Source organism: Pteropus medius, unplaced genomic scaffold (assembly GCF_902729225.1).
Source record: "Pteropus medius unplaced genomic scaffold, Ma_sr-lr_union100, whole genome shotgun sequence".
NCBI lineage: Eukaryota > Metazoa > Chordata > Mammalia > Chiroptera > Pteropodidae > Pteropus > Pteropus medius.
This window is the reverse complement of record NW_024340692.1, coordinates 15375803-15398311: the sequence shown is the minus strand read 5'-3', so window position 1 is coordinate 15398311 and position 22509 is coordinate 15375803. Positions and strand designations below refer to the sequence as shown.

At 36.3% G+C, this 22509-nt stretch overlaps 1 protein-coding gene across 7 annotated transcripts in view; it reads left to right on the top strand.

The window, feature by feature from the left end:
- The window catches only part of KANK1 (KN motif and ankyrin repeat domains 1), a 177218-nt gene that overhangs the window by 65516 nt on the left and 89193 nt on the right, over positions 1 to 22509 (top strand). The window contains exon 4 of one of the 7 annotated variants that reach the window (XM_039888254.1): positions 19336 to 19460. The exons of the other annotated variants lie outside the window; for them this stretch is intronic. The gene's annotated coding sequence lies outside the window, so the exon portion shown is untranslated. The remainder of the gene's footprint in view (positions 1 to 19335; positions 19461 to 22509) is intronic. 7 annotated transcript variants of the gene reach the window in all.

Here is a 22509-nt window from a genome sequence, read left to right as displayed (position 1 = left end):
CTCGGGCACATTTAGGAATGTGGCATAATCTGATAATGATTTCCCTCTCACTACAGAGGAAGAAATGAGGATTTAAAAGGGAAGCCAGTAGAGTGGGAAAAGAGAAAATTCTTCTAAGTTCATGAGGGTGAACATTTAGCCAAAGGTTTTCCACTGGGTTAGGTAACAAGTAGATTACTTTTCATAGAAAAGGGATGGCAGATGGGGTGCTGTCAGGTTATATCCTTTTGCATAACTTCGTCTCACCTCATTCTCTTCTGCCTTCTTTTTGTTGTCATTGGTCCATGAGAATAGAAGATAAATTGGGGATGGAGTAAGGTGGAGGGCAAAGTGACTCACCAGGCTGTGCCCTTCACACTGGCATAAGAAAGCAGGCAGTTGTCTGGCCCAGCTTCTGATCTATGGTACTGCAGTCCAGAGAACTAACTGTAAGATTTCTGTAAGTGATGGGGGCTCTGGACTTATGCAGAATTGCGCTTGTCAGGGTTTTCCACAGTGCCCACCTTATTATACTAGAGAGGCAAGTTTCATTGCTTAAAGGGACAATTTACGACAGTGAGCTTATCTCCTTATTTTAGCTCTTTATGTTTTTCTGCCTCTTAATAAAATGTGAAGTCACAAAGCAATTAAATAGTAATGTAGTTTTCAGGCAGGAGGTGGAGAAAGGCTAACCAGAGGAAAAGGCTAATATGATTGACAGAGGCTGGCTGGAGATTTACATTGAGAATAACTCGTTCTTCAAAACTTTCTTCATTTTCTTGTGGGAATTATGGGGTAAATCATACACCAGTAGGATGGATGATTAAAAATGCAGGAGTTATGATTTCTTTTTGACTTTGTAAGTCTCTAAATCCTCCACCTTAACATAGAGTTCTCATTTCAAGAACCGAAATGATGGGAACCAGCCCTGCCAAGGATTAAAGTGAAGCAGAAATACTTTAAAATCTTAAATTGTTAATAAGCTGGAGATTATTTATATTTTGGAAAAATGTCTTAAAATTCGACGAAATGAAGTAGAAAATTCATGATTTTTTTCCCTTTAAACATAAATTCACAAGTGTAGATATTTTTTAATAGTCAAAAATATTGAATGGGGTTTCAACTGTTATCTTCCAAAATTTTTAAAATAGCATTAGTAATTTTTAATAATACTTAAAATGAGGAAAATTTTGAAAAATTGAACCAAAAAATCTGGAGACTTAAGATTCCCTGTCCCACTCTCTCTAAGCTCCTTTAATATATAAAATTCCTTGTAATGATATGATGATGTTATTTATTCCAATCAAGAGAATTAAAAAAAGTATAAATTTTACATGTCATCCTTCCTTATTACAGAAACAATTTGATTTTAAGAAGTGTTAAAAAGCTGCCTCTTTTTAACTTGAAATTCTTTTATTTTGTAATAATCACATTGAAATGGCCAAAACAAATAGCTTAAATTAAAATGCAGTTGTTGGCATCACTGAGAGAAGGATTAACTAAGAATCAATTTATGTGACCCAGAAAAATAAGTGACTAAGAGGACAGCACTTTTTCTGGTGTGAATGTCTCTTGCCTGGAAGGCACTCTGAAGGGGAGAAGTCATGCCTTTGCAGGAGCACCCCTACCCCTACTCCCGACTTCACCACCACAAAAAGAAAAAAAACCAAAGCATAAAATGCAGAGCAATTCTACTGCTGTTCAGGGTGTGTTTCCAGATAGGTTACTTGTGAGATTTGTGCTGAGCAAATAGGAGAAATGTCTATTTCTAGAGCCTGGTAAAATGGTAGCAAAGAGCTTTTATACCCGATCAGTAGATCTTTTCCAAGTCCTTTATCCAGGGCGTTCCACAGAGAGGCATCTAGATGTAGAAGATGCACATCTGCACTGGTACCACTGTCTCTCGCTATTCCATCCTAAAGTAACTCAGTGGGGGATTGGAGGTTTGGTCTTACTTATAGTATGTTATTTCTTTTTAATTGTATTTATCTTAGATGAGGTTCACATAACATAAAAATGGACAATTTGGTGGCATTTTTAGTACATTCAGTTTGCACAGCTGCCATCTCTTACCTGGGGCCGAAGCATTTTCATTTCTCCAAAAGAAAACCCTGAACCCATTAAGCAGTAACTCCTGTTCCTTCCTCCCACAGCCCCTGACAATCATTAATCATCTTTTTATCTCTATGAATTTACCGATTCTGGATATCTCATGTAAATGTGTGAGCTACCCATATAAATCTCATATTTCATGTAAATTGTACAGTACATGACCTTTTGTGTCTGGCTTCTTTCACGTAGAATGTTTTTGAGGTTCATCCATGTTTTTGTAAATACCAGCCATTTTGTGGTTGAATAATGTTCTGTTATATGGATATGCCATAATTTGTTTATCCATTCATCCATTAATGGACATTTGGGTGGTTTCTACCTCTTGATTATTATGAATAACACTGCCATGAACATGGATGTGTATGTATTAGTTTCCCCTTTTTAAATTCTTTTGAGAGTGTATACCTAGAGGTGAAATTGCTGGGTCATGTGACAATTCTGTTTAACTTTTTTTGACAAACTGCTAAATGATTTTTCATAGCAGCGGAACCATTTACATTTCCACCAGCAATGCATAAGGGTTCTAATTTCTCCACATTCTTGGCAGCACTTGTTATTTTTCCTTTTTTTCTCCCTAATTATAGCCATTCTTTGAGCATGAAGTAGTTGTTTCATTATGGTTTTGATTCGCACTTCCTTAATGACTAATGATGTTTGTCACTTTTTCATGTGCTTATTGGCCATTTATATATGTTCTTTGGAGAAATAACTGTTCAAATCCTTTGCTTATTTTTTAATTGGGTCTTTGTCTTTTTGTTATATACTTGTCAGAATTCTTCCAAGTCAGGGAGTTTTACCCCTATGTTTCTTCTAAGAATTTTATGCTTTTATTGCATATATTTAGTTTATTCATCTATTTTAAGTTAATTTTTCATATCATGTGAAGTAGAGGTCTAACCTCATTCTTTTGTATGTGGGTATTCACTTGTCCCAGCACCACTTATTGAAGAGACTGTCTTTCTCATTGAATGGTTTTATACCCTTTGTAAACATCAGTTGATTATATATATATATATATATATATATATATATATATATATATATATATATATATATATATTTTTCTGGACTTTTAGTTCTCCATTGGTCTATATGTCTGTCCTTATGCCAATACTCTACTGTTTTGATTGCTGTAGCTTTGTGATAAGTTTTGAAATTAGGAAATATGAGTTCTCCAAACTTGTTCTTTTTAATATTATTTTGGCTATTCAAAGCCTATTGTAGTTTCATATGAACTCAAGAATCAGTTTTCCATTTTGGTAAAAAAGACTGTTGGAATTTTGATTGAGATTGCATTGAATTTGTGGATGATTTGGGGTAGTATTCCCTTCTTAACAATATTAAGACTTCAATCTATGAACACAGATGTCTTTCCATTTATTTAGTAGGTCTTATTTAATTTCTTTCCTCAATGTTTTGTAGCTTTTAGTGTACAAGTCTTTTGCTTCTTTCATTATAGTTATTCTTAGATATTTAATTCTTCAGATGCAATCTCAAATGGAATTGTTTTTTTGATTTCTTTTTCAGATTGTTCATTCCTGGTTTGTAGAAACACAAGTGCCTATTCATTATTTTTAGTTTTCTTTTTAAATTTAAAATTTAAGAAAGTAGTCTCCACTGGTTATTTTAAAAAGCAGATAAGGATCCCGCTATCACTAAAATATTCCCTAGAGCAGACCTTGTTAAGTTTGATATATATCCTTCTATATATATTTACTATGCATATATGTACAAAAAAACACCTTCTTCCTTTGGGTAGAATCACAATATACTTTGTCTGCATTTTAACTTATTTATTTTTAACTTTATGCCTCTTAAAGGCTGCAGAATACCTTGTTGTACAGATGTACTATACTATAAGTTTTCTTTTAATGAGCATTTAGTGTATTTTCAGCTTTTTTCTATTATAAACAATATGATAATGAAAAATTCGTCCCTATATCAGTGGATACTTTTGTATTTCTTTAAGATAATTTCCTATAAGAATTACTAAGGCAAAAAATATGCACATATTATCTTTTGATAGCCAGCAAGAGATCTCGTTTTGTTTTGTTTTTGTAACTGCTTGTTCTTTACGGTCATCTGTAGATGCTGCCCACACTTACCTGAGCATGTCATTGTGAGTAACTAAATGCTGGGGAAAAAGGGAAAAAAGAAGGGTGTGTCTAACTTTTTATTCTCAAACAGTGTGGTAACACATATAATAATCTAAATAGAATGTAAATGATAAAATCCTTTTGGGTATGTTTTTGAGCTGTGTAAACATGGTGTTTTTAAATGCATTATTAATCCAACTTAATATAGTTAGGTGAGGAAACTAGTAGCACACATGCATCTCTTGGGCTTTTTACTCTCCTTCCCTCTGTACAGCCCACCCCACTACTAACCCGTCTTTCATTATCCCCCAACACATTGCTGGCAGTCATTCTTAAATAGCTTTGAATTTTCTGCCAAAAGATCTTTTGCTTGTTGGCAGAGTCTGTGAATACCCAGTGTTCTTTTCTTTGGCACCATCCAAGGCCAGTTTGGGAATTTACTAACGTGTTCTAAAGTTAATGACTTTATTTTGTTCAGGACTAACTGAAAAGTTTAGCTGAACTCCAGAAGGCAGACAATATTCGAATTTTTGAGACAGTCACTGTGATGTTTTGTGTGTCCGAATCTCATATCTCACACCTCTCTACGCTTTTCCATGGCTAACAAAGCAAAGCAGAGGAAGATGGTTTTGTAAAATGCCCAAAGAAAGCCAGATGGAAGTGAGGAATATGGGTAACCACAGTTGCTTTCCTCTGCCCTTAGTTTGTTTTATTTTTAAATAATTTTAAACTTAGAGAAATGTTGCACAGGTAGTACTAAAGTCATGTGTACCCATCAGCCAGCTCCCTCCAGTGCTAGCATCTTATATAATCATAGTATAATTACCAGAATATGGAGATTTAAATTGGTATGATACTTTTAGCTAAACTACAGACCTTATTAGCATTCCATCTGGTTTTCCACTAACATCCTTTCTGTTCCAGGATCTGATCCGTGATCCACACTGTATTTAGTTCTGTCTCCTTAACTTCTGCACTTCCTTAGTCTTTCCTTGTCTTTCATGACCTTGATACTTTTGAACAATACTGATCAGTTATTTTGTTGCATGATTCTGTCTTTGAGGTTTTCTGAGGTTTTCTAATGTTTACTTTGAGGTTCTGCATTTTGGGGAAGAATACCACAAAAGCGATGATGTGTTTTTTTGCCAAGTGCTTACTTGATGTCAGTTTCTCTTATTAATGGTGATGCTGACCTTGATCACTTGATTCAGATAGTTTCTCCTGGGTTTCTCCACTATAAAGTGACTAGTGTGCCCTTTGTCATTAATAAATATCCGGGAGGGAAGGGGGTGGAGATACTTTGAGACTAGGCAAATATCCTGTTTTTCCTCAAGCTTTCACCCACTGATTTTAGCATCCATTGGTAGATCTTACCTGCAATAATTATCACTATACTCTTTACCTAGTAGTGACTTTATATCTCCCTCATTCCATGTACATTTGTTTGTTTATTGAGATTCTTTTGTAACGAAGTGCTGTCCTTTGTTACACACACACATCACTATGGAATCATATACATAGTTATTTTATTCTATAGGTTCTAATCCGATACTATCATTATTTTATTTTCTTGCTCAAATTGTTCCATCGTTGGCCATTGGGAGTTCCATCAGATTGGCTTCAATGTCTTTTGACATGTTCCCATTCCTTTTCATTTTGTGGCATCTCCAGATATTACAGGCTTACCTTGTATTTTCCTTATGCTGGCCATGGAATCAGTCACTTCCTCAGGAGTTCTGGAATTTTTTATTGGAGAATGGTATTTAGAAACCAATATCTGTGTGTTAGATGTGTAAATTGCAACTGGGGTGCCATTGCTTCTATCGTCCACTAATTTTAAAGCAGGTTCTTCCTATGAACATGACACTGCTAGGTAATAAATAATTTTGATGTAAAATCATTTTGATTAGGCCACTCGTTGGTGAGTTGTTAAAAATCAGACAGAGAGAGGAATGTAAACAAATAGGTATCTTGACGATAGATGAGATGAGTTAACTTCTTTGTGGAAAAGTGCTTTTATATTGAAAGGCTTATGTTAGCATTCATACATCCTCAACATTCTTTTAATAACCTTCCAAGGACTTTTGACTCTCATTTTTAGTCTATTCCTTATTTTAAGGTAATGAATAACTTTTGGTTCTCTGTGAGTTATAGAAGTAAATAGTATCAGATGTAGACCTAGTAGAATGTTTTACTCAGTGTCTAAGTACAGATTGATCATTCTATCATAAAAGAATTTTGTTTTTGCATAAGTTAGGTGTAGCACAAAATTTTTGATAAATTATTTATGTCTTTATAATTTTATTTATGAAGTCTTACAGGCAGAGAGCATTGATAAAATATTTTTATTACTTATAAGCTTTGAAGGCCTCTTTTTGTTGGAGAGCTAGTGGAATTCCTTTTGACTGATGCTTTTAACTCTTGCAAAATAGATCTTGCTTAGATGAAATTTTAATATGACTCTTTTATTATATCTCAACTCTTTTGGTCAGCAGTTTCTGTGATAATTAAGCATGAAATCAAGGCATTTTTACATGTGATTGGTAGAATTATAATAGTTACAGAGCATATTCATCTACAGTGATAATAATCTTCCTAAGCATTTTACTCTATTTCAGACTCATTCTTGGGGCTTACCACCTGTTTCTTATTTATGGAGAAAGAGTCTCTTGTTCTTTCAAAATATAGACAGAAGAGCAGGTTTATGCCAGAATTTAAAAGATGAATCTTTTTCAAGGGCACTTTGCTCTTGACTTGGCATTTTGTGAGAAATTTCCATATTCTTCCCACTTTGGTGCACTTCAATTTGGAAATGGTATTAGGTAGAATATGGCACAAACCCCAGATGACAAATAAAGGTTGGTGTTGTAATGTTTTGAAAATATGGCTGGCTGACTCTGACCTCTAAATGCATAAGTTATCTTTGCCAGCAATAAGAGATCCTGAAGAGTTTGAAGTAGCTTTGATATCTAATCATCGTATGATCACTCAGCCAGAAGAATTTACTAAAAGCGGCTTCTGTATCTTGCACTGAATTTAAAGATTAATAGGGTTCCTGGTTCCTGAGACTCTAGTTATGGAGAAAGACGCCACATTAACATTCAGTATTTCTTTACTCTGAATACTTCCTACATCAGTTGTCTTCTTTATCTTTCCCTAGTTCTAGAACAGAGAAATATCTTCCTTATTAATAAGTATTAATATTTGTCCTATTATTAATTAAAACAATAAATGCAGCTGTTTAAATTTTTCTCTTTTAAAAATTCAAAATTATTTTGAACTTACCATGCTGGATTTTTTTATTACTATTATTAAGTTGTGGTTGAGGAGGCAGGTAGAGTGTCAGTGGCCCTTGATTTCAGCAAAAAGACATCTCATCTTACAGCATCTTAGCTTTGAAGTACCAGTTCATAGATGCATTAATGTCTAAGGTAAATGTTAAAGCTAATATTTCAAAGCATTATTCTGGTTCTTTTATTCCATCTCTTTCCTGGAGATGTGGTATTTTTAGTGATGCTAAAAATAACCATTTATTGAATGGGCACTATGTGCCAGACATTGTGTTGGACAGTTTGCATATACCGTCAAATTCAATCCTAATAGAAATCTCCTAATTTTTTTAGAAACCTAAGCCAGTGCTCAGAAGGTTAAATGATTTATATAAGATTGCACAGCTAGTAGTATGGTGTTCATTCCATATAATATACTATGGTTGTTCTCATGTCATAAAGATGAGACTGTCTTTTTGACTGCCTTTCCTTCTAAGTACTTAAAAAGTTTTTAAGCACTTCAGAGTATTTTTAAATGTTTTTTAAGTGTTAGTTTTTTATGTTCAGCTATTGTCAGGTTTTTGATTTCTAGACATAAAATAATAGCTATGAGGCAAGATAATTGCTCCCAGATGGGAAAATCGTGACTTTTCTTAACGCTGAATATGACTTTTCTCTTGCATTTTCTACTTTCTGTGAATGGAAATCTCAGCCTTTGGGCTAGTGGAGTATAGTATTTAATGACAGAGAAAATAAGGCACTAAACATGACAAAATAGACTCTGAACACAAGTCAGTTGTAACTGCTTTGACCTTTAGTATGAATGCTCCTGGCTTCACCCTGCATCCAGTGACATTGTGCAGTTTTTGGATTCAGAAAGCCTGGCAAAACGATGGATGCAGTTGCAGCTTTATCTGGTAAAAATAAAAAGCTCTAACTCCAACCTCCCTTCCATTTATTATTCCTAAATCTCTACAGTGTGAGCTTCTGCTTATACTAAGCTCATGATGAGATCTTCCTTTGGAAGAAGGGAGTCTTCAGAAAAGGAGAAGGATAGATTTTCATCTGGGATATAATTAAAAACCCGCCTTACAGGTTCTGGACAAGTTGAGTCATAGGTATTGGGCTTAAGATGTAAAAGGATTTTGCTGTGGTTTGGGATGATTTGGGAATTTTAAGTTTCTTCATTTAATTTATTGGAGTGACATTGGTTAATAAAATTATATAAGTTTCAAGTGTACAATTCAGTGATACATCTATATGTATATTTGATTTGAGACTTTAAAGGAGCTGTCCAGCTTAAATAGTCTGAAAGCTGCCATCTTGGACGAAGAAAGGAAATGGAAGCGATCATAAATACAACAATAACAAATAACTTAAACATTGAAAGACATCATTTGGCTTGTGGTTTTAAGTATTTAAAAAATCGTGATTTTCATGTGAGTGCTGCTTCGAATATGAGATGGAAAACTAATTGTCAGAGTGTTTTCTATTTACTATATGTGCCTCTGAGATGGATAACAGAACCATTCACTTAAAACTAATCTTTTAGAGAAAGTTCTTGTCATTGTGTTGTTAAATAATTGAAGAAATGGTCATGTTGATATGAGGCTTTTATTCCTGGTCTGTTTTTTATTGGTGCTGAGAAGTATCTTATTACCACCTTGTATCTTAAATCACACCTAAAAAGTGACTAGAAAATGAAATGTCAAGAAAAGGTTGTTATCATTAAATATAATATTTGAAGACTCTTAAAAATTTGGGGAAATTGGAATAAGCAGAACACACTAAAGCCTGCCTGCCTGAAATCAGGTATATTACGACATGGGATTCATCTCTTGTCGTTAGGATTTCCTTGTTTTTGGATTCAGTGACCTCAGTGCAGTAAGAACTTCAGGTGTTCATGGAAGGAGAGTAAATTCTGGCCTCCTTGCTGTGAGAGGAAGGCCCAGGTAATAGTCATAGAATGACAGAGACCATCTTCCTCTGCCCCCTTTTGGTTCTCATCCTCTCCTCTTTGATTTATTTGCACCCCTTGCTTGGCTTAACACTCCTACTCAACTGAATCCATTGATTTCGACAAAACCCAGGGGTACAGAGGTCAGTTGGAGACTTTTTGTATGACTTGGTTTGATGGTTTCAGATAGGGTGTTTGAAGTAGGTATGGAGTAGTGAACAAAGCTTCTCAGTCCATTTTTTGAGATTCGAACTTAAAACAACAATGTTACATTAAAGCACTTGAGAGAATTCCCAGCCATTGGTCATTGGGGATACTTTCTGTTAACTTCTGAGGTGGTAAAGCTATTTTGGCTACATATTAAATACAGGAGAATTTAAGGTGTGTGTTATGTGATACTTAGGAACATAAGCTAAAAAATGCTAATTATTGTCAAGTTTATTTAACTCCAAATTACCTTGTTGATATACATCCAGAAATTTTTTAAACGGGGTCACGGTTCACATGCTGTTTGTGTATATTTCCACATAGCATCATTTTATGTGAATGTTTCCGTAAATGGGCAGAAGTCATATGATGATCATTTTTATTAGGAGTGTAATATCCTATTGTGTTGATGTACCATGGATCTGGCTAAGCTGTCCCCCTATTTTGGATATTTAGCCTGTTTTTAATTTTCCCCTGTTATAAATACTAAGGAATATATGGAAAGGGCCTTTCTTGCTATAGTAATTGTTGAACATCTGCTGTATACTTGCCACAGCTGGCATCAGATACTGTAGCAGATGATAAATGAATGAGACACAGAGTGCTGTAGGGGATTTGAGGAAAGAGGGCGCCTTTCTGTCTAGCGTGATCAAGAAAGGCTCCATGGAAAAGTGGCATTCGATTCTGTGTCTTGAAGAATGAGTAGCAGTAAGATATGGGAAGATTAAACTCAAGCAGTGAGTCAGCAATTTAAGAATATTATGGTCGGAGTGTATAAGGTCCATCTGCTAAGATTCTAAAATTCATCTTATATATGAATTATATGAAAATATCTTGCTTTAAGAATGTGTCCTAAATATGCTTTAGAAAGAGTGAACTACAAGTGTATGATAAAAATGTTGTCAAAGAGATACTATATACAGAAAGTATGTTCTTGAGGTTTAAATTCTCCTATTGCTGGTCACTTTTTGATCTTCCCTAACAGTGATTCTATCAATCAGTCTGATGAGGGAGACTTAATATCTAATTACCAAATGATGAAAGAGAAGAATTGAAGTATGCCATTTTCTATAAAATGTGGAAAGTCATTAACATCACATGTACGTGTGAACTCCAGCTCGTTCAATTATTCATGTATGGATCAAGCATTTGGGGGAGAGTTATGTGCTAGATAGGCCAGAGCTAGAATAAAGAAGATTCCATCTCCCAAAGAAACTAATGGATTAACTAAAGAAAGACCCAAAATTAACAACCACAAAAATAAAACAAAATCTCAACAGTGTGGTAAGCTCTTTGCAGTTATACATAGGGTACTAGGAAGCCACAGGGAAAGGGTATCTAAAACTGGTAGGGGGCATCAGAGAAGGCTTCCTGGAGGAGGAAATGCCTACACTGAGTCTTAAAGAGTGGAAGGAATAGCAAAGAAGTCCTCCCATGTAGGCAGAGTGATCAGCCTGGGCAAAGGCAACAAAAGGTAAGAGAACATTAACCACTAGGAAACTAGTGTTGAAACTTCTCTGCAGCTGGAGAGACCAAACAATGAATGGGTGTGAATATAATGCCATAGAAAAATCTGAGTTAAAAAAAAAAGAAGCATCACATTTACCCAGGAAGTGACTGGCATGGTCCAGGCTAGCAATGTTGATCATAGTGACAGGGAAAAGAGGGGATAGTGAAGGAGACCTTTCCGATCACTTGCTCTCCCTTAGTGCTTTGGTATGTGGGAAAGTGAACAGCTTACTCAAGAGCCACTATGCCCAGAATGGTATGCAGATGTGGTTTTGTAAGTGGATGAATACCTAGTGAGAATTATTTTATTATGGGTTAGGTGGTGACCAGGATGGGAAAGAGAACTGGTAACAGGATTAACTCATCTCTATACCCCAGATGGCATTTGGAGGGAGGGAGCACCAAGCCCATAGCACAGGCCTTATGTCCTGACTCTTCTCATTAGAGTAGGTGGTGGTTAAACAAGCTCTGCCATACACTAAATTCTAGTTCTGGATTTTAACCGTTCAGTTAGTTTTATCAAATTAATATGAGCATATTTTTCCTCTTTAAAAGGCAAAGGGGAGAGGAAAACCATGGAGCTTTTCTTTGGCATATAGCGTTGAATTTTGTATATAGTCTATATAATTTAAACATATGGCATATGTTATGTGTAAAAGTAAAAGTTACAATATAAGTCACTGCTTTTATATGACCACTGTAGCTGAAAAGGAGGTGGGCAAAATCAGTGAGCTTTAAAACAAAGTCCCAGCTTTCGTGGAATTTACATTCTAGTGGATTTGGATGGGATAAGACAGGCGACTGATTTGTTTTAAAAACTAAGAAAAACCTGGTGAAATGTAGTTATCCTCCCACATTTTTATTTTTAAATGCTTTGTGCCCAGAGAAAATGTTGGAGCTGGGATTTAAATTTTAATTTTATGAGTTTTCATGAGTCATTCTTTAAAATGGGCTTTAAACTGTTAATTAGTAAATGATAGCCTCTTTCATCTTCCTTAATTTTTTTTCCTTGCATGCTGTTGGGTCATTCAGAATGGCACTAAGGTTAAATCTGGAGCATCATAAGCCACTTGAAAACAGATGGTTAAGCCTGCTAAACACAGGTTCGATTGGGTACCTCTCCTGTGGGCTTGTTGGTTCATGTGCGGATTCCTGCTTCCACCCAGTTCCAGGACCAGCTGCACATACCTGCCTCACCCTAGTCCAGGAGGGCCAGTCTGCTTTCTTCGCCCAGCCCAAGAGTAGAGTTCTAGAAAAATTTGCTTCCAGAACTATAAGAACTTCGGTAACTTCTTCCTTTCTTTATTCTCCTAACTTACTGTGCTGGAAGGAAATGGCATGGTAGGGTGGCAAGGATTTTTAGACAAAGAAAAACTGAAATGGATATGGTGTTGAAATTCAGCTGATTTGTAGGAAGCACCACAACAGACCCCTTTCGTGTTCCTAGCCTCCTTTCTGGTTATCTGTAGTGTAACATTTGCGTTCCCTTTAAAAAATCTCCAGGGATGGGGAGGGAGGGTTATTTATTCAATACCATGGAATCTTGAAGGAAAAAATATAAAATTTTCAAAATTGTAATGATAATGACTTCATTTGCTGTGTATCACATTCTACATGACAATCAACCAATTCTCCTTTATTAATACTTGTGTATTCTCTCAAAGACCTAAAAGAAGTACTTTGACTTTTAAAAAATCTTTATTGACAATTTTATAAATAGAAAAATATCATTGTTTTAGAGCACATAAGATGAAAATAGTTAACCTAAGGGCATTTTTATGTGGCATTATCAAGAGACTTGAAGTTGACAAGGGTGGACTCTGCAGGCTCTACCTCAGGAATGGTACACTCATCACCCTGGGCCAATTTGGTCAGTCTGTCTGTCCTCAAACCAGAGGGAAAAACAGACTTGACAAATTGTTTATAAAAGGTTGTCTGTTTTTAGGGTGTGGCTGTTGAACCACACCTGAGAAGCTACGGAGATGAAGCCAACTCATAAAGTTACTTAAGAGCCTCCACCCCAGCTGATGGTCCAGATTGTCTGCAAAGGAAGTGAACTAAGCCAGTGTTAAGACCTTGAGTGGGATAAGGCAGTGGCGATAATGCATAATGGATGCATTCATACACATCACTTCAATACAGCATTTTCTTGGATGGGAGCATGGGAAAAGGCACACGAGCACACACTCATGCTTCTTGTTAGCTTTCTGGGTCACTACTGACCTCATACTGTCCTTGCTTGCCCAGCTACCTATTAGACTTAAGCCTTTGTAAGTTCATCGAAAATCCTTATGGATCGAGAATCTAAAGGGAAGAAAACTTGACCTCTAACCCTTCAGTGAGTTGGTTGAAACAATAAAATTTAAAAAAAAAAAAGAGAGACCATTCACATATATAGCAGTTGGCTTTGACTAGAATAAATTTACCATGTTATAAAACTGATCATTGTGATGGTGTTACTATGACAGTATTTTAAGTTAGAAAGTACTTTGATAAGTTGATAGTTTATAAGTTAAGTGGACTAGTTTGTAAATTCTTGGAGAATTCCTTAAACTTCTGATTGCTACCTGAAGTTCACTTAAAATAGATATAATTGACGTTGATCCTGTGACCTATTTTGCCTTTTAAACCATTGGTACTTTTTTCATTTCCTTTAATGGACTTAAGTAAAATTTAGGAAAGCTTATAAATTCCAAAAAAGTTAACTTTAAATAAAGGAGAGGTAGGTCAATAGTTTGACCTACCTATGGCAAAATTTATTTTCTTCAGATCATTGGTTAGCAAATATTTTATATTTTGTTAATGAAAATCAATAAAATATTTTAATTGCATTAAAATTCTACCACTCTAATATGACACATGGTTTCATCTTTCTTAAATATTTTAGTTTACATTTTATTTATGTGGCATACTTTTTATTTGTAATACTACTTGTAGTTTAGTTGTCACAGTTTTCCACTCATTTACAAGTGTTCCTGGCCTCCTTTCCCAGATGCCTATAGAGTAACATTTGTTTTTCCTTTTAAAAAGCCTTTATAATTACAATGGTAAATAATATTCAATTGTATTAATGTATCATAGTGTATTATCCATCTTTCTAATGTTAAAAATGTAGATTATATCTAATTATTTGCTATTTTAGACATCTCTGTAGTGAAATCTTTAGGCCATAATAAATTATTTCTTTGGGATAAATTCTCAAGAATAACTAGTTCAGAAATATGAACATGTTTTGATTTGGTGAAAGTTTATCAAAGACTTTCTAGATTATAAAAACAATACATAATCATCCTAATAGATTAGAATGGGACCTTAGTCCCACCCCCAAGTGAGCCATGATGAGCCCCTAAGCAAAGGTTGTATAGAATCCCTAAGCAAAGGTTGTATAGAATGAGAAAAGAAGGTTCTGATGAGTGGAAGGATATGGAAGTGGTGACGGTATACTATGTAGTTAAAAAATAAAATGAAGTACTTATTTGTGTGATTTTAAAAGTAGAACCCAAGCAGTCTCCCCTTTGGACAAGACATAGAGGTATCCAGTGTTGGTTTACAAACAACTGGTTTGACAAAGTGCAGTTTCCTATGTCAGATAATGTTAAGTGATGTCCATGCACCCTTGACTCTGATCAAGAGATGGCTGGAACCAGCAGGCCCCAGCTTTTTTAGGTTTAAGGGTCATTTAGGAATGCTCGTAGATAAGAGGAGAACTGTATATTCCAGGCTCTGGACTTGGAAAGCTTGGAGAGTCAGTGGAGGCAGTTCAAGTGTGCTAAAGAGTGAATGTGCAAAAAAAAAAGTGAACATGCTTCTGGCTGCATGTCTGTGACCTGAGTGTCTTTAACATTTGGTTTCATCTTCTAGAGCCACAGCAGAAATCAGGTTTGTGGTCTTTCTTTTTCTGGGAATTGTGATTGAGCAGAAGGAAAGAAGCTAATATATAAAACCACTCTTTACAAATGTGTTGATTTCCTCCACTAGCCCATAGATAAATAATGCAATGGTATTCTCCTATTTGGTTGTTTCATTAAATGGTTTTGAATTATTTGTCTTTGAAAGGAGATGTCTTCTGTGTCCTGTACTCACTCACTTTGCTACTTTGGCCTGAGTATAATTAGGTTACCTTATCATTCTGCCCACCAGTTCTATCTCTATCCTCCCATCCCCGCATATGAAGGGAAGGTTGGCATGACATGCATGGTAGTTTTCTGGCCTTTAGGGGTGTTGTGTGTTAGCTGTCAGCCCCCAGAGTTCCATTTGCTAGTATTGGGGCCAGTCCACAGCATTCTCCTATGAAAACAGGCAAACTAGGGATCTTTTAGTAAGTCACAAACAATTGCACTGAAGCAAGAGTCCTGCTAACTGGGGCATGTTCTTTGCTGATTGACTGTGTGCATTAGTTTCCAATTTGTGAAATTGAGTGTCTAGACTTATCTCCAAGACTGTGTCTAGGACATAGCTTGGAAGAGAAGGAGGCCTCAAGTGACCACCGAAATTGGTATAAAAACCACGAGACCCATGTCCCCTGACATGTTTTTCAGACATGTATTAGCACTTGCTTCCTGCACAGAAGCTGGATTCAAACAAAGGAGCTACTGAGGGAAGTTATGCTTCACTTTACTTTTTAATAAAATATAGTGTCTATCTCATTAGATATGGGTATGTCTAAAATTCAGAACCTTAGATCCTAATTCTCTGACCTGCAGATGATACCATTGTTTAGTTTCCCGGGCATTAAAAAAACTGAATATGTAATACATGTAGAGGAATAGACGGAATGCAACAAAGACTTGACTTTTATAATATACATTAGACATATAAAAGATGTTCCATTTTTCAAAGAAGTTTCCTCTATTTCCCTGTTTTTTTTCTAGCTTCCTCAGAGCAATAAACAATAATGACTACACTCAGTTAAGCTGCTCCATTGTGTTGGACAGTAGTTTTATCTTCATGTTTCAAGTCATTATCATTTCCAAAAACTACCTTCCATTTGACTGCATAGTCTCACTGCTCTGTTTCACAGTAAAATTGTACTGTCCTTAAATTAGAACCTGAAGAAAAGCTAGAGGCCCAAGGATTGCTAGGTACTGATTTAGTAACAGTGTCTGTTGGCACAAACCTTATACTTATTCATATTTCTAAAACTGCAATAATAGAAATGAAAGTTACTTTAACGAAAAAGGAACTCAGAAATGAGGTTATTAAATATAACTAAATACATTTTAAATTTAAATCTAAATGCCATGTGTTTCCTGTGTAGTATCAGGTAAATAAATATCCTGAATTTTAGTCTCAGAGAAAAAGGTCAGAGATAGTTACAGAGAGGTATTTCATCTCATTAGGCCTATTTAAAAAACAATGAGATCCTTTGGGACTATCAGTCTTTTTTTAAAATCAGATTTCTGTGGGTCCCTTTGTTGGTAATCCATCTATGCTGTCCCTTTATCATCTACTCTGCCTTTGTTTTTATTATTGGATTCTCCTATACCTTTTCTAGGCCAGCATGACTAACAGAGGGACAAATCAGAGGATATGTGTGTGGCTCCAGGACTTTTTGGTAGATTCAGAGCAGAACTGGAATGCATACCATTGTCTCCGGCCTGAGCTCCAGAACAAGAGAGCACAGACCGGCCTGGAGGTGCTGCACAGTGCCCAGGCCATAGCCTATCCCCGCCCAAACCCTCTGGCCCATCAGGTCCCACTCACCTTCCCCCCAGTCTTATTTCAGCCGTCTGTCTTTATCACCTTGGCCATTTAACTTGTGTGTGCACATGCCTGTACATATAAAAATACGATGTTTTGAAATAAAATCTGCTTTTATTTGCATGATGAACACACATATTACCTATAATACCCCCTATACCAACCCACCCACACTTCTTACACTCTACTTTGCTAATAGGAAATTATTAGTTGTTTTGTGCTTTTGGCAGTTCTGGAACAAATAGAGTCAAGTATTGAGACTCTTGGGTGTAGGACTGAGAATGTAATTTTTGCAATCTGTAGCTTTTTAATAGATAATTATGAGAGATAAGAAAGGGAATTTCGATATGAAGTTTGAGATGTCCCAGTGATGACCTCTCAGTGGGTATCATTATCTAAACAACAGTGATTGAATGCAGTTCAGCAGTACGTAGGTAGGATTTATTAAATAAGCACAGCATATGCTAAAGTGGTAATAAGGTAGCCGACATTGTTTCTTGATGGAGAAAGGAGAGCCTTTGGGATTTCAGAATTGTCCTCTCATACCTGTTGCTATAACAGTTTATATTCTGCCTTTGAACAAGCCAATATTTAAAAATTTTTAATGTAAACATATATAATATAAATACGTGAATCACTTACTTAGAAATGAGACCAGGTGCAAACACAATGAGACACAGTGCTTCTGTGGAATGGGAAATAAAGAATCCCTTCAGCTGAAGAGGTTGCCCTTGACCAGATATCTTAGGAGGCCATACTGGAGGGTGAAGAAGACAGCAATGATAAGTGATAATGTCTTTGATGATGGCAGTAATATCAACCCCAGTTTAGGCCATCAGCAGTCTACTAATGAGTTAACAAGTGGAAAGGGAACCCTAAGAGTTACCTACGGCAGGACTCACTAGGGCCAGTGATATTTGTCTTCCATGTATTTATGCTTATATGATCAGAGTCACAGCAGGAGCATCATACAAATAATGGTAATGGAATTTGTTTAGACATACCCAATCTTGTTTCAAAAAACACAAACCTTAGGGTGGCTTAAAAGGTTATACAAAGTAAAATTAAAAATCAATGTGTGAGGATATCAGGACAGATGGAAATAGCAAGAAGAGGAGATGAGGAGTGAAGATAGAGATCGCATGTATGTACTGCGTAAGGTCTTGTAAGTTCACTGGAAATAGGCCACTGCTTTGGCTCTTGTGTTCCCCAGCAGCCAAGTTAAAGGGAATTGTGGCCAGATAGATAGTTCACAAGGTCTTTAAGATTCAATAAACTAGTTACTCAGGAAAGGCACAAGTTACTCACCATACAGGGGACAGACAGGTGGGCCATGCCATCAACAAGACGGTGAGAGTAAGTACGGTCATTGCTGGAAGTAAAGCAGAGCTTTGATATTTTACAAGAAAATAGAATTTGCTTGTTTGATCCTATCGTGCTCATTTTTATTTACTAATTACATTGGATAATAATACATGGAGTACAAACTTTCTCTTAGTAAGTTTTTTCCTCTTCTATTATAAAATAAGTGATACTTCAAATGAGATTAAAAATAGGATACTTAAATTTCCCAAACTCTGCTTTAAAATTAAAGGGCTCGTGCCTTAAATTTTTATGACTTTCTGGTGTAAAAAGGACTGTATTCACTAGATGGCAGTATCAACAGCCTTTTGGGAAGTTAAATGGGATCATGTATCTCTTGAGTACTGAAAATGTGGAAAAGTAGGAAAACGATTTGAACATACAGGATCTCATATCTACATCCTTACGAAAGGGAATTTTCCATTTCCTCCTCCCTTTTTCTTTCGGGGCCGGGGAGGAGGTACTATACACAGCTGCGAGCACGCCTGGGTAGCACTGGAGGGGCACTTTTCAACAGCAGTCTCCCAGTCCTTATGCATGCCATTTCTAGCAGGGTTTCCAGTTACTTTCCTTTGCTGCTTTCCGGGTGAACCTTCAGGTGGATGTCACAGGGCAGGAGTTACTGACCATCATTTTGGGACCAGCTGTAGGATGATGGTATATTGGTAAGGTGCAAAACTGTGTTTAATAAGTGGGAATAATGTTTAGACCCTTAAGTGTTTACTCATTTATCATTTCTAGCATCAAAACAATGTGCTCTCTCTCAGGAAATGGTGATTTATTTCTCTTTATGTAAAAATCTTTCGCCCATTTCCATCACTGAGGAGAGATCACATACTTTTTCATAGTTTTTTTTTTTTAATTAAAAAATAGATTCATTTTAAAATCATAATGGCATAAAATTAATGGTATTTGGTTGAATTTTCGGATTTCTGCAGTGAGAATTTAAGTTTTGTAGAAATTTAGGACTTTTGTAGGATTTCTTTAGCAGGCGAGAAGTCATAGAAAAATTGATTTCTGGCCTATTCCTCAAGGCAGTTTCTTAACAGCAGTGCTGCTGGTGTTCTGTGTAGGACACTATTCATTATGTGAGATTGTCACCTGTGCTGCAGGGTATTCTGCATCCCTGGCTCTTGTCTTCTAGATGCCAGAAGTGCCCATCAGTCATTTGTGACTACCAAATAACACACAAATTTCCATGTGTCTCCATGGAGGGGTGAAGAGGAGGGAATTGACACTGCCCAGAGAGCTGCTGGACTAAGTAGTGGTGTAAGTAGTGGAACTTGTGGAACTTGTGAGATTATGTGGGCATAATCTCTTTAAAAGATTGTACATTAACAATGTTATATTTTTAAAAATCACAACCTTATTTGCATTTATTTATGGGTTGTGATTTGGATTAATTCTACATAAGCACAATTTTTTACATAGTATAAACTTGTAAATAGGTAATTTTAGGGTATACTTCTTATATAACTGTATCAGGTACGTCTTCTAGTACTCCTCATTGTTTTTCTGTTAGTGTACACGTCATGTCCAGATAGTCTGTTATGCTCCACCTTGCTTTTCCCACCCCTTTTGAGATAACTTTATTTGAAAGTTAAAACCATTTATTTTTTTCTTATGTGAATTCTAGTACCATTTTTTTTAGATCTCTAAAGTATTTTTTTGCATTTAATCGAAGTTGTTAACATACAGATGACTTAGGTTTGAATTGTATTCATTGCTGTTTTTATCAATCTGGTTTTATACTGTCAACATAAGAAACATCCAGACCTGTAGAGAATTTTTATAAGAATTTATTTGAGCCAAAAAGAAGATAATGCCTGGAAGCAAGAACTCAGATGCTCCAGAGAATGACAGTTTTGAAGTTTCATTTATACATTTGGAAATAAGGAAGGAATATAAGGAAAATTATAGGAAAGATTAGATTACAGGATAGTTGACAAGATTATATGCTCCCTCAAGGGTGGTTTCTCCTTTGAGAGGCCTGGAAAAGAGGATTACTTCTGACATTTTAAAGGTGTGTTAACCTAGATGCATAAGAACAGTGGACAGGGCTGGCTTAAAAACTTTTACTAAAGAATTGTAGGCCTGGGACGTGACTACCCACCATAACCTGCCCAGTTAGGAGTTGGTAATCAGATCACCCTGTGACGTTACTTTCAGTTACTAAACTTGTATATCTCCCCTTTTTCATCCACAATAGGTCTTCTTTGCTAGACTTCCCTTTTTTCCTCCCATCAAAGTTTTATTCTGTAGGAAGAAACCTTGCCTGTGTTCTCTGACCCTCACTGATCTCACCTGCCCTGAGGACGGTTTGGTGCCCACATGCTATTCATTTCTAGTCTGTGCTAGTTGAGAAGAGGGCTAATCTCGTTTCCTTTCTCTTTTTCTTTTCTCATCAACTAAACTTAAAAGGGCCTGGACCTTAGAATTTCTATTTGTTTTCATGATACTTCACACAGGGCCAATCCATAGTGTACCCCTAGGTAACGCCTTGGTTGATTGGTGTGTTCCCAGATGATTTTCTCTGTTTGGTCTTTGCACTGGTGCAGTTACCACCAGCTTCTGGTTGTAGGTTAGGTCACCAATAAAGTATGTCCAAGACATTAGGAACAAATTTTATATTTGACCATTGATGTTTAAGGACACAAGACAGGGGTAGAAGAGAGCCCAGGTGGCACCTGACCTAACAAAAGATGCATGAGTAACGAAAGAGAGAAGAGGGAAAACAATTGCTCAGTCCAGCTGGAAGAATGCTGGCTTACTTTGGTCCTTGGTATGCCAAGGTCCAAGACAGTGCCAACTGATATGTGTTCTGCACCTGAGTTGCTACTACTCGCTTGCCCAGACAAGCCTCTTCAGGCACAAAAGCCTAAGGAAAGGCTTTCATGTTAAGGAGCAACAGGGACTCTTCTGCATTCATCATTCCTGGTGTTACCTCGCCACCAGGCTAGCATTCCCCTTCACCCCCACTCCCAACCCCTACCCACTCTACTCAGTAAAGAAATGCTGTTTAACGATAAAGAGTTCAGTCAACAAGATGGAATTTTAAGGTTTAGGTATTCTTGGGGACTCTTCTGGGTTACTAGGCCTTTAACTTTTATCTAATTCTTAGAACTGCCTTATTATACGATCTATCCGTGGGGACTAATGTTAAGCTGTTTTGAATTTCACTTCAGTGACTCCTTAGGGGCTGGCTGATATTCTTTCTGCCCATGTCTGGAGCAACTGGATTAAAGATGGCAGATATTGTGCTGATTGTTAGACTAGACACTTTAAATGCTGATTAAATTTCTGTCAAACTGCACAACTCACATCTTCATTTTAATATACAAAACCTTTGTTTGCGACTTTTCCAAGCTGTCATTTAACTTAAAAGCTGCTTGTCCCCACACCCTTTAAGGAAATGTTTGATTTATAGTCAATTGATACCTACCAAATTTCACCATTGAATTTCCGAATACTTCCTGTCACCCATTCAAGCTTTATTAAATACCTAATGTAAGACACTAAGTATCAATCAAGATAGTAATTATTTTACATGACCCCAAATCTCAGTGGCTCTTAAAACAAAGATTGATTTTCTAGTTGTCCTACATGTCCCTTGTGGGTTAGCTCCAGCTCTGCTCTGTGTTGACCTCAATCTATTGATGGAACAGCCTCTATCTTCAGAGCAGAGGAGGAAAAGAGAACAAGGTGAGCTTCTCAAACTTGCTCCTAGAAGTGATAGGAGGTCATATGGCCATTGCCCAAAGCAAGTCACATGACCACACTTGAGTTCAATAGGGTGGGGATATGTAATTCACCTTTGAGAAGGAGCAGGAAATTTTAATGAATAGTAGTAGTATAATCTACCACATCTCTGAAAATGCAGTCCCCACCCTTGAAGATCTTAATATTCTGAGAAAGTGTAGTTTTTGTTCAATTTTTCAAAACAGTACCATGAGTGAATGGTAGGTTATGTTGATTTTTTTTCTCTTCCATTCTTGCAAGGAATCTACTATTATGTTTAATAAAGCATAATAGTCATGATATATTTGAGCTATCTTTAAAATTATTGTACAGCAGCTTAATTTACCAATTATCAGTGGCTTCATTTAGCAGTTTGTATTCTACAACTGTAACTTGTTGGCTTTGCTGTTAAACATTTACATTTCAAAACCAGACATGTCTTTTGCCTTCAGAAGGTAAATGGCATCAGTTGCGGGGAATGATAAGGGAGCAGGAATGAGGGATGACAAATGTTTAGTATCTTGGATTTTATTTCCTTATTAATTTTCTTGGAAAAAAAAAATGTCAGCACTCGCTCATG